The following is a 12960-nucleotide window of genomic DNA, read 5'->3' on the forward strand; positions in this document are numbered from 1 at the left end:
ACTATGTGTTATGATCTGGTAACCCCGAAGTGACAATAATCGGGACCACTCCCGGTGATGACCGTAGTTTGAGGAGTTCATGTGTTCACTAAGTGTTAATACTTTGGCCCGGTACTCTATTAAAAGTAGGCCTTAATATCCCTTAGTTTCCAATAGGACCCCGCTACCACGGGAGGGTAGGACAAAAGAAGGCATGCAAGTTCTTTTCCATAATCACATATGACTATATTTGGAATACATGCCTACATTACATTGATGAACTGGAGTTAGTTCTGTGTCACCCTATGTTATAACTGTTGCATGAGGAATCGCATCTGACATAATTATCCATCACTGATCCAATGCCTACGAGCTTTTCACATATTGATCTTTGCTTAGTTACTTTTCCGTTGCCACTGTTACAATTACTACAAAACTGCTATTGTTACCTTTGCCACCGTTATCGTTACTTGCATACTACTTTGCTACTAAATACTTTGCTGCAGATATTAAGTTTTCCAGGTGTGGTTGAATTGACAACTCAACTCCTAATACTTGAGAATATTCTTTGGCCCCTTGTGTCGAATCAATAAATTTGGGTTGAATACTCTACCCTCGAAAACTGTTGCGATCCCCTATACTTGTGGGTTATCAAGACTATTTTCTGGAGCCGTTGCCGGGGAGCATAGCTCTATTCTTTGAGTCACTTGGGATATATATCTGTTGATCACTATGAGGAACTTGAAAGAGGAAAAAAACCAAGATTTATCCCTCAACTACGAGGGGAGGTAAAAATCTGCCATCTAGCTCTGCACTTGATTCACCTTCTGTTATGAGTAAACTTGCGACGTCTACTCCTGCTATTGATTCTGATATGTCGCATGTTATTGATGATGCCACTTCTGCTATGCATGATACTTATGATGAAACTACTTCTATGCTTGATAATACTGTGCCATTAGGTGAATTTCTTGATGAACAACTTGCTAGGATTAGAGAGAATGAAATTATTGAAACTGATAATATTGATGATGAAGATTCTCCCCCCTAGATATGAATTGCCTGATGTGTTTGAGGGTTATGTTATGGATGAAGAAACTGCTAGAGACCTTTTTGCTTGCAAAGATAGATATGATCTTAAGAAACTGTTAGCTAAGCTAAAATAAAAATCTTTGAATGCTAGAATGAATTATGACCCTGCTTTTGTTACTTCACCTATCTGTATTTCTGATAAGGATTATGATTTCTCTGTCGATCCTGAGTTGATTACTTTGGTTGAATCTGATCCTTTTTATGACTATGAATCTGAAACTGCTGTGGCACATCTTACTAAATTAAATGATATAGCCACCCTATTTACTCATGAGGAAAAATTCGTTACTACTATATCCTTAAGTTATTTCCGTTCTCATTAAAGGGTGATGCTAAAACATGGTTTAATTCTCTTACTCCTGGTTGTGTGCGTAGTCCCCAGGATATGATTTATTACTTCTCTGCTAAATATTTTCCCGCTCATAAGAAACAAGCTGCCTTAAGGAAAATATATAATTTTGTGCAAATTGAAGAAGAGAGTCTCCCACAAGCTTGGCGGAGGCTTCTCCGATTATTTAATGCTTTGCCTGATCATCCTCTCAAGAAAAATGAATTACTTGATCTCTACTCCTAACTAGTAGAATGCCCGTGCGTTGCCACGGACTTTTGAAATATTTGCTAGAGCCAATTAAACATAATACATGTTAAGTTTTACATGTAAACATAAGTTAAGTCCACTTCACTTGCAAGGTAGATTGATTACAAAAAGGTTTATTTGACGATATAAGTAAAAATGTGTTACAAATTAAGATCTATTTGATGCGTTTAAGAAATTCTCGCACATTTGCAGGATATTGTCTTTAGCTTCACTCGCATGATATTTGAACAAGTTACTAAAAACGTCTTTCTCAACTCGTACCCATCCTACACAAGGATGAAATCACCATGAGCATGAATATCTTGCATTAATAAAGGTCATAAATGTGTAACCGAGAATACTGACTGTGCAAACCGGACGAACCAATTCTTTAACGTCCCATCGGAGCATAAAGAAAAAAACTAAATAGCTAGGCACATTCTTGCAATTTCATAAATTCATATTATCTTGAATATAGTGATAACAAAATAAATGCTTGTATTTTGCATGGATAATGAGGTGAGACTAACCACATCTTGTTGTATATAAGTATTAACATGTTGTACGATGTGACAATATTTTGATGGGTCTATGTCATATTCTCGGTCTTGTTTTATCTGGCCAGATACGAACGTGCTAATAATATGTATCTTTTGACCCGCTTTGTCTTGTATATGGTTGTGAGCAAGCATACAATATATGTAAACATTTATCACCTATAATTCAACATTTAGAATATATTTATGTCAGATATTATACTTCAAATGGTTTATGTTAGTAAGTACAAAATGTTTGTGATTAGTCTTACACCGCCATGCAAGAACATATCATCTTTTATAAGGCATTCCAAGTGGTCATTTGATAACAAGGCATCTTCAATATTCATGAACTTGGTTTTTTTGGGGCAGACATGACTGAATCGACGACTGTAATATCTGTAGGGTACAAACATAGTCTATCATCATGATACACAAATGAGAGAAATTAGTGAATGATGAAAGGAAAGAAAGATAATCACAGTGAAAGTAAAAACCTTGTGTATCATTTTCGGATTGTTGTGGGATATCATTGCTTGCACATCGTTTTGCTATATACAACTTGGTGAGTTTTTTCCCCTTTCAACGACGTCGCCCCAGGAACCTTGTAAATGAGTTGTGTTTGAACGTCGACAAGATCCATCCCCATCTCTTTGACACTCTGCAAAATCAAACATGTATAGAAATATACCATTTGAGTATTACATCATGTGCAACACCCAACTCCTATGTCAGTCGGCAGTTTTAAAGCAACACCCAACTCCACCAGTTTTTATATGACCTACAAAGGTACTGCAATAGAAACAAATGTTATAATTTTTTTATGATGATGGTATGGAAAATATATATTCACTGGTCATTTGTTAGAAATGAGCAGTGCCCGATTTTTTTTGCGGGGGGTGCCCGATTTAAACTGAGTGAGATGGAGAGTGCTTTGTAGTAAAAGTCAGGGGCATCCCAGTTTTAATAAATTGTAGGCTCACCTCTAAATAACATGTTGATGATTATTATCCGAAATCTCTACTATTTAGGATATGGTATACTGCGATCACAGAAAAAATGTTGCAATTCTCTAGGAGCAAACAACCAATTTTCGCTTTATATATAAATAAGCAGTCATCCGAAATTTCTTGGATCATTTTAATTTATTTATACATGATAAGGAAAATTGTCCGACGAAAGATAAAAACATGCAAGCAATCCAACATAAACCGAGTATATTCTGTTTCTTCTCTCAAAACTGTGTTTTTTGTGTGATATTCTGAATATATCTAATAATTATAAAAAATCTTTATTTCTATAATCCATGTTCAATTAATTTGTTTTTCGAGAATAATATTTTTTTCCGTACAACAAATTTTGGGATCCAAGGCCCAAATCAGCATAGCCCACTCTCTCCTTCCCCTCACTATCCTATCCCGCACGACCCAACCAGCCCCACTATATCTTTCTAGAAAAAAAAAGAAGAAAAAACAGCCCCCACCTTCTCCTTCCCCTCGCTCTATCGTTCCCCTCACTCTCTCCACTCCCGCACACGCAAATCCCTAATCTCGGCCGAGTCACCCACTCCACTCCCTCCGCTGTCGCCCCCACAGCCGCCACAACCAGCGAACTCGTCTCCCACCACTACCCCCTCTCGTCCCCTCCCCTCTACTCATCCGACGGCGCTGACCGCGCAGATCGAGCGACCAGGCGGCGGCCACATGCGCACACAACCGGCGACCAACATCACGCAAAGGTCACCACCGCCGTCGCCGAAGGGCGGTCTTCTTCCACCTCGACGGACGAGCTTGCGCGCCAGGAGAGGAGCGGGGATCCTGCGCTTCTTCCTCGCTCAGCGCCCCTGTCGCCATGCCATGGATGGACCTCCCTCTGCTCTCACCAAGGCCATGTACCGAGCTTGCTCTCCTCCTCGAGGTAATCTATTCACCCATCGCCATCGTTAGGACCTAGGATGCGTGGTCACTGTAGATCGGGGTACCCACTGCTGCACACTTGGTCTCCGCTCTCCGTCCCCTGAATTCATGTCGCCCGCAGCCAAATGCTCCCGCCCAACAACCAGTTTCCTGCCCCAGCGACCTGTCCTCCATGTATTGTGGTCTAACATTTGCCTCGGTAATCTTTAATGTAAGAGAATATGATGGCAGGTGGATAGAGCTAATGGCCTAATGCAGATCTGAAGAATACCAACGTGAGAATAAAACAAACAATTCTTCAGTTAAAGTTTACTCTTTTCATGGTGCTCCACGTTGACTAATGGTTTGATTTCCTAGTGAGCTCGTACATACATGTTTTCTCTCTTTGAATTGTTGTTAGATGAGATACAGTCGCAACTACTACATCGACACTGTCATATCTTTGGTACTGTATACTATTGCTGCCTACATTTACAATTAAGTTTGCTTGCCAACCCCCGTGAAAAAAGTTCGTCTGCCAAGGAACCACTCAAGTGGATATATATTCTCCTTAACTCTTCAACTATTTTTTTATCAGACTAGCTGCTGAACGAAAAACATAATATTGTTGCCTCATATTTATTTACTTGCCTGCTTGATTGTTAGTCTGTTCCTCTGCGTATGAGGAACGCAACAATGTCCTGCATGTTCAAATCAGTTATCTTGTCATTCCCCAATTTTCTTACTGTTCTTTTGGCCTTGGACAAGGTCAATCGGATGTGTGTGTTGACACAGATCTTGGATGTGGAAGTTAATATATCAGTCCTATCCGACCTCTCTATACTGTTTTGTTATATATACGTTGGGGATAGATGAAATAGTAGAAGTTAACTATGCTGGTTATTGTCATGTGTGGTCCATTACTCTGACCTTTCTGATTATCTAAAGGAAATGGGTTTATTTACTTTGCTGATTTCATTCGAGCTCTGAATATATTTCATTCCGACATTTCATTTTGTCGATAATAACATTTTTCTTATTTCTGAACATTTCTATGGGCAGATATTATCCTCCAAGCTATATGATATGGACAACACATGATTTATGGAACGAAAAGAGGTGATTTGTCGAACTTTGTCTCTTTTACAATTTGCTACCTCTTATAAATTTTATGATTTATAATCTGAGTTAACAAAACCATTAAGATATCTTATTTTGTGTAATTAGATCATGTCATCCAGATAATTAGATTTCACCGCATGATGTTCTTTACCCCAGCCGAGCATAGTGTGCTGCCGCGCCGTCGATTTCCACGAAGTAGCCAGCCCGAGCCGATTCCCCAATGTGTCAATGACTACGGCCGCTGCGTGATCCTGTGGGACATGACCAATCCATTGCCTTATCAACACATGGAGGTAACAAATCCCCTCCTAATACAGGTGCTTTGGTCGGCTGCTGGCTCTACCACATAGCCTTCCGTCCACAATGAGCAGGAGTTAATATTAGAATATGACCATCTCTTTCTTAATGATGTGTGCCTTGTATTTCCATTTTGCTTTCTAAAAATATCAATTCAGGGAACAAAAGGAAAGCATGATAATTATTATTTTTGACTTTACATTACATATCTCCAAGGTCCTATTTTTTGCTTGGTACGGGTAGTCATTATGCTTGGGCTCATGACCATGGTTAATCTATAGCATGGTTTAGGGTGACCTATTTAACATAATGGTGTTATATGTTTGCATTTCTTGAACTGTCAGTAGGAACCTATATACCGCAAAATATTTGTATGTCCCCTATAGAAGGTTTTAGACAGTCAATTGATTTTGTCCCGTCCGACTATCATGCAGTCTGACTTCAGATGACTATGTTTTTCAGGGTGAATTGAGTTCAGAGCTTTGAGCAAACGATTGCGATTTTGTAGCTGCAGTGGTGCTATTCTTTATCATTTGGTATGTCATTACTTCCTACCTACTTGAATTTCTCTATTCCCAATTCACGTGATTTTTACTTTTTGACATTTCCCTAAATGATTATACACAACTCTGATAAGAACTGAGAAGTACATATGCACTTTTACGACATATAGGTTCATATAGATGTGTTTGGACGACATATAGGGAGAACGATAGGATCAGATGTCTGTGACATAGAAAAAATATACTGACATGTACATACTGTTCTTTCATAGTACATGCCATGTATACAATGTTCACATGCAAACAGAGCTACAAAAATATATTAGTAGATGAACCACAGTGATAGCTCATGTACCATCGGAAGCAATAGAGCTACAAAAATATATTAGTAGATGTCCTCTGGTTTGATATTTTGAAGGCACGAACAGAAAGAAGTGCACCTGATATGCTATAAAATGTACATTTCGTGGCAGAATAATAGGTGGTTATAAATTGTGGTACTGTCCAGGTTCCAACAATTCATTAAAACTCTTATTTATCTGCAAGATACACACAATAGGAAAAGCAACTGACAGAATATGGCACAATGAAAGGAAAATAATACTACTGGAAATATTTGTGAGATCATGAAGATGTCAACACGCATCCATCCGTTTACTTGTGCCAAATCTGCAACTAAGTAGTTAGAAACACATCATGTCTGTTTAGATATGTATTGAAAAGCCGGGATTATAAAATTCAAGTAAGGGGCAAATAAGAGACTATACAGGACAAAAATAAATAACATTGACTGTGCCTGCTTTGGGGCCGCATCATAAATATTTCTCTAATGTAGAACACTCCAGTGAGTTTTACAACAACGGAGTGACCCAGGCAGTGTGCAATACTTATGTAGGAAAACAAAGCCTAGTTTAGATGTAGTACATGATTGATTACAAAACAACAAAAGAATAATATACATAAGCAATCCGGCAAAAGGAGAAATAATGTCACATACAGGAAAAATTGGCAACTTGCAAAGTCACAAATCCGAGGCAATATTATTAATATTTGACTTGTTGAATAAACATAATAAAGTTCAGTTGCTAACATCGAAAGATAAATATTTGTACAAGAACACGGAAGAGCACCAAATTGTCTGTAGCAAAAGAGTAAATCCTTTATCTTATTCAAAACCCGCCAGCTTCTTAAGAGCGGACTTCAGCCTGTAAGGACTTCCTTATAGACGATGTTCTTCATCGAGGTTTGTAAGGACAAGGCAGGTCTTTTTCGCTTCTTAGGTTTACCGCTTTGCTTCTTGGCATTCTCCTTCTTCTCCTTCTCAATGAGGATCTTTATGTTTCTCTTTGCGGTGGCTCGAGATAGTGCGACATAGAGTTGACCATGAGAGAACACAGGATTAGGTAGGTACACGCCAACAATCGGAATCGTCTGGCCTTGAGCCTTGTTAATCGTCATAGCAAAGCTAAGCCTTACAGGAAATTGCTTCCTCTTGAACTTAACCTCGCACCACAAGCCTCGTCCCGTTACATAGACCATTAGCCGGATCAATGTTCCTCAGAAGTATGACGGGGCAGTTGAGCTTCAGTTTGAGTGCATGCGGAGGCAGACCGTTGGGAGTCAATCCATTTAGGAACTCGGGAGCGTAGTAGCCATACGGGTCGTCTTCTGCACTGTCAAAGCTATGGTAGATTACTTCTTCTCCCTGAAAACACTCTACCATGCGTATGTTTATCTTGTCGATGTTGTCATTCGTGGTGGAGAGGATTGCGCGTGAAGTCATGTAATTTGGATCGGACATGTTGTCATCTAGTCTCGGAAACACATGGTCAATCAGCTTCTCCAGGTCGTCACCCTCGCCTGTAGACGGCACACAAATATCTTCAGGGAGTTGTATGTTTCCTTGATCGTCAACTTCCTCGGTGCCATTGCCTACCCTTAGCAAGTAATCCGCAAACCAGGTGTCATTATGAGCCCTCATGTTGGTGACGAGCCTTAGCTGACGCATACCCTTCCAGAGGTGTGAACTTCGAAGGGTTGCATCGATTATCTGACCCCGGGACCCCCTCCTGACGACCGGAAGCACCTGCCTGAAGTGCCCGCCAAACACAACAGTTTTTCCTCCAAAGGGTCGGTCCCGTCTTCCCATGATGTCGCGCATGCTGTTGTCCAGTGCCTCGACCGCCTGTCGCTTAGTCATGGTGGCCTCGTCCCATAGTATCAATGAGGCCATCCTCAGTAGCTTGGCGGTACCACTCTATTTCGTGAAGGTGCATGAGGCGCCATCGTCGCAGCTCAATGGGATCTTGAACCTCGAGTGGGCAGTCCTGCCTCCAGGCATGATAGAAGCGGCGACGCCTGACGTCACGGTAGCGATAGCGATGTTTCCCTCGCTTCAAACCTTGGCGAGCAGCGCCCTGTACAGGAAGGTCTTCCCTGTACCTCCCGGTCTATCAACAAAGAACACACCCCCATCACCGCGTTCAACAGAAGCTAGTATCTCGTCGTATGCAGCCCTCTGCTCCAAGTTTAGCGACGAAGCCAATTTAGTGTCGTTGATGTCAAAATCGACGTTGGATTCCTCGATCACTTCTCTGGCCTCGCCCTCGGTTGGGTCGAATGCATCGTCAATGCATGGAAGAGCGAAATCAGCTGTCTTTGCCCATGGACTGCAACATACCCCTAATGTCAAGCAACACCATCTATTCCACCTCAATCGGGCATGTGTGTGATCGCCGATAGTCATCAGACATAGGCGCGAAGTGCCTATCCCATAAACCACGCACGTCGCCTGGCTCATAGTGCACCAAAATTGTTGCGAAGAGCCTCCTGAGTGAACATGGCATCACCCACTACTCTGCCTTGGTAAGACAGTCGTCGAGCGTGTTATCTTGTGTAGTCCCTTCGTTAGAGTCGTCAACACTTGTCCCCTCCATCGGGCCTGCAACACATATATAGTTGAACATATATATGTTTGACTTGTGTAGCACAATTTATAGGTGAACATATACCTGGAGGTACATGTGATGAAGTCGTCTGTTCCGCTGGCTTGCTGTGTGGAGTCCCCATATGTAACTACTAAAAAAAGACATGTCCAACAGACTCAGGTATCACGCAAAAACTTGTAAACTGACTCTGCAAGCAGATCACGTGAAATACCAACAGTACTAAAGGCCCGTTCCCATTGTACAGAAATTCAGTCCATAAGGGCAGGTTGTTACAGATTTATGAGTCTTGCTATATATATGAAAATAGAAAGACATGTCGAACAGACTTTGCTACTTTGCATTTTTTTTGTGAACTGACTCTGCTGGATACATGTAAAGAATTCAAGATGCTAAGATGTCCTGTTCATCTGACTTCAGGCAGATGAAGGCCGTCGAAGATCACAAGCGCAGCTTGCTATTGTACAGGTTTGGAATTTAGAAAGGTGACCTATTTTCATGTGAACTTACCTATTCTTTGCTATTCAGAATAATTCTTTATCTTCCCATTGCTGTGTTAATTGATTCATATGCGGTTGTGCTATTCTGACAAGGATGTCCATCAAGGTTGTTTGGAGGGACATAATGAAACCTCACAAGTTATACTTTGCTGATTCTTTCAGAGAATTGTTTCATTACTAATGCGCTGTCGCGGGCATGTATTAATCCCAAATTCCAAATCACTTTGGAATCCAGTCAAAATCCAGTGAAAATCACTTTGGAATCCTTCTCCGTAATTGATTCGCAAAGTACTCTCAAGGACTGCTCTGAACCTCAAATATCCTGGGCACATGAAGTTGTGGTGTAATTTTTACAGAAACAGTGATTCAGGCAGCAAGGTATTGATTGATGCAACTATGTTGTACTGTTTCAGTAACTGTTAATATTTTCTTTAGGAAGGATAACCAATTCAGTACTAAAAGTATTTTTCATGTTATCTAAATTGAGGGCAATCCTTTGTACACTAATATGAGGCGTTTTAGGTCACGGAAGTATTGACCTAAAAGGTCTTGTATTAGTTACAGAGGGGTTTGAGCGCGGGCAGCGGCCGGCGGCGGAGGTGGAAAATGAAGTCTGGCATGGCTTGATTTAGTTTGAACACGAGTCCATCAGGATCGCCCTGATCTGTACACGTAGACATAACAAACAAAGGGGTTTGAGCGCGGGCAGCGGCCGGCGGCGGAGGTGGAAAATGAAGTCTGGCATGGCTTGATTTAGTTTGAACACGAGTCCATCAGGATCGCCCTGATCTGTACACGTAGACATAACAAACAAAGGGGTTTGAGCGCGGGCAGCGGCCGGCGGCGGAGGTGGAAAATGAAGTCTGGCATGGTTTGATTTAGTTTGAACACGAGTCCCTCAGGATTGCCCTGATCTATACACGTAGACATAACAAACAAAGGGGTTTGAGCGCGGGCAGCGGCCGGCGGCGGAGGTGGAAAATGAAGTCTGGCATGGCTTGATTTAGTTTGAACACGAGTCCATCAGGATCGCTCTGATTTGTACACGTAGACATAACAAACAAAGAAAACCTGTGTGTTCATACCTGGGGTTGAAACCGTACAGCGTCGCCGATCGCACGTTCCGCGGCGGCGCGATCCAGAAACTGCCAGCGATCCAGAAACGTGGTGGCGGCCCTGTCGAGTCATTCCGCGGCGGCGGCGCTGTGGAGTGCGCAGATCGCACTACGGCTACGCAGATCTGATCGGCAGCGCGGTATGGGGATCGGCGGCGGGGTATGGGGTATGGGGATCGGCTTCAGGGGGATCTTGATCGGCGGCAGGGCGCTGTTTCTTTGGCTACGTGCGTGGGTGGGGTTCGGTGGCGCGGTTCGGTGGGTGGGCGTGGGGGTGGGGGTAATTTGATGGAAAAAACCGAACGAAAAAAAGTCAAAAAAAACCAGACGAAAGTGGGGGGACTATTAGAGATGGACGAGTTGGTTGAATAGTCCCTCCACTTTCGACTGGTTTTTTTCGGTCTCCCTTCCCACCATCCGACCGGTTTACTTTTTCTCCACCATTTTCTTGTAAACAAACACTTTCCTATTGTACAAAAAGAGACAGATCCTAACTTTCCTAACTTATCCAAATCAAGCGATCCATCTCATCAATGCAATTTGCTAGAGGAAACAAATAACAAATTTTAAGGAAACAAATAACTGACTTTAAGGAAAAAAAATCCAATTTACTAATACTCCTGCAGCATGATGGAATCAGAACTTTCCTAATACTCCTACATCGCAAATCACCACATATTCCATTGATGAGATATGGGTGTTGAGGATGCTCTCATTGCGCATGGAGGAGAAGGCGCTATGGGTGTTGAGGATGCTCTCATTGCGCATGGAGGAGAAGGCGCTCTTGATCTAGAGACGAGCAGCGACGGCGCCGCGGCCCAGCAGGCGGCCAACTGAGAACATCCGCCTTCGCTGTGCACCTGGGGTCCTAGTTTCCATATGTTAGCACAATTCCATGTTCTGGTAGCTATTTGGTCAGTGTGTAAGGGTGATCAATGGGCCTGGAGTGCCCTGTTAGGTGTCTATTCCATGTGCCAGGATGTTGTACGTGCCTGGAGTAGTTGTGTTGGCCTCTGGCCATGTATCCAAACTGTGCAAGAGCTGCGTTTGCAGAAGATGCTTCTCCCAGTTGCCCCCAGACCGCATGTTGTTGCTGTGTGTGTGACTGCTTGCTCTGCTTCCACTATGAAGTCAGACTACAAGGTGCCCTATGTTTGAATATGTTAGAGCAACCAATTAATTTTCTGAGTTGGAACGTAAGGGGTCTGAACTACCCAGACCGGCGTGCCACGGTCAGTGCCACGATCGCCTCGTCGTTGTGCCATGTCGTGTGCCTCCAAGAGACTATGTCGTGTGCCTCCAAGAGACTAAGCTCGAAAATGTTGACCAGTTCACGGCAGCCTTCCTGGGGGGACATAGGTTGCGTAGCTTCGCGCAAAGGCCTGCAACTAGCACTAGGGGTGGCATCTTGATGCTTTGGGATGACCTCCTTGTGGATGTTTCCTGCATCAACACCACGGCGTTCTGCCTTTCCGCCATGGTCAGTGTGCGAGGGACCGACATGCTCTTCAAGATCACCTCCGTCTACGGTCCCTCAGACTCCTCTTGCAAAGATGCCTTCTTTGCCGAGCTGCTGGCAGAGAAACCACCGACCGGGGTGGCCTGGCTTGCCACAGGCGATTTCAACCAAATTTACAGGGCGCGAGATAAAAATAAGAGAAATGTCAACCGCGGCAGGATCAATCGTTTCAGGGCAACGCTCCACAGTTGTGAGCTCAAAGAGATCCACCTTCAAAACCGAAGATTCACTTGGAGCAACGAGAGGGCAAATCCAACCTTATGCAAGCTTGACTCTTTTTTCTGCAACGCCGAGTGGGACATAGCTTTCAACACTCATGTCCTTAATGCGCTTTCCTCCTCTCTCTCCGACCATTGTCCGCTTCTTCTTGCCGATGTTAAGGGACAAAGAAGGCCTCGAGTGTTTAAATTTGAAAAGTTCTGGGCATCTATGCCCGGATTCAACGAGGTGGTTCAAAAGGCGTGGAACGAGAGGGTCGACCACACTGAGCCATACCTCATTCTTTACCACAAGCTCAAGAAGACGGCTCTCCGCCTCTCTGAATGGAGTAGAGGTCTTTTCTCCAAGGCTAAAATTCACCACTAGGCCACGCTCTTGGTGATATTTCGCCTCGACATTGCCCAAGAGGATAGGCTCCTCTCCACCGAGGAAATTGAGCTCCGGGCCAGGCTCAAGAGAAGGGTCATCGCCTTGGCGGCGCTCGAGAGATCGCGCAAGAAGCAATGTGCGAGAATTGCCAACCTTAGAGATGGGGATGCTAATACAAAATTCTTCCATCGCCGAGTCAATGCAAGGCGGAGAAAAAATCATATCCATAGAATAAAAAATGAGCATGGTTGGGTCACCGAGCACGACGCCAAAGAAAAGATAATCCATGACC

The 12960-nt window shown here is 43.1% G+C and overlaps 1 long non-coding RNA gene across 3 annotated transcripts; it reads left to right on the forward strand.

Annotated features, from left to right (window-relative positions):
- The first annotated feature begins 3655 nt into the window (after positions 1-3655).
- LOC123053208 (uncharacterized) lies at positions 3656-11719 on the forward strand. 3 transcript variants are annotated; one of them, XR_006425487.1, is made up of 6 exons: positions 3656-4101; positions 5142-5198; positions 5358-5494; positions 5961-6034; positions 9367-9824; positions 11188-11719. It is a non-coding gene; the product is annotated as an uncharacterized lncRNA (long non-coding RNA). The 3 variants fall into 3 exon arrangements; XR_006425485.1 differs by lacking the exon at positions 11188-11719 and having other exon boundaries at positions 5307-5494; positions 9367-9840; XR_006425486.1 differs by lacking the exon at positions 11188-11719 and having other exon boundaries at positions 9367-9840.
- The last annotated feature ends 1241 nt before the right edge of the window (positions 11720-12960 follow it).

Source organism: Triticum aestivum, chromosome 2D, assembly GCF_018294505.1.
Source record: "Triticum aestivum cultivar Chinese Spring chromosome 2D, IWGSC CS RefSeq v2.1, whole genome shotgun sequence".
NCBI classification, from domain to species: domain Eukaryota; kingdom Viridiplantae; phylum Streptophyta; class Magnoliopsida; order Poales; family Poaceae; genus Triticum; species Triticum aestivum.